Genomic DNA, 448 nt, shown 5'->3' with positions numbered 1-448 from the left:
GAGGAAGGATGAGGATGAGGATGAGGATCAGGATGAGCAAGAGGATGAGGACGAGGATGAGTATAGGATGGGGATGAGGAAGAGGATGGGGATGAGGAAGAGGATGAGGATGAGGATAGGATGAGGACGAGAATGAGGATAGGATGAGGACGAGAATGAGGATGAGGACGAGAATGAGGAGGAGGATGAGGATAGGTTGAGGATGAGGAAGAGAATGATGATAGAATGAGGACGTGAATAAGGCTGAGGATAGGATGAGGACGTGAATAAGGCTGAGGATAGGATGAGGAAGAGGATGAGGATGAGGATAGGATTAGGACGATAATGAGGATGAGGATAGGATGTGGATTAGGACGAGGATGATGATAGGATGAGGACGAGAATGAAGATGAGGATAGGATGAGGATGAGGATGAGGATAGGATGACGACGAGAATGAGGATGAGGAT

This window comes from Lupinus angustifolius, chromosome LG07, assembly GCF_001865875.1.
Source record: "Lupinus angustifolius cultivar Tanjil chromosome LG07, LupAngTanjil_v1.0, whole genome shotgun sequence".
Taxonomy (NCBI): domain Eukaryota; kingdom Viridiplantae; phylum Streptophyta; class Magnoliopsida; order Fabales; family Fabaceae; genus Lupinus; species Lupinus angustifolius.
The sequence above is the reverse complement of the archived record's forward strand: the minus strand, read 5'-3'. Positions refer to the sequence as shown.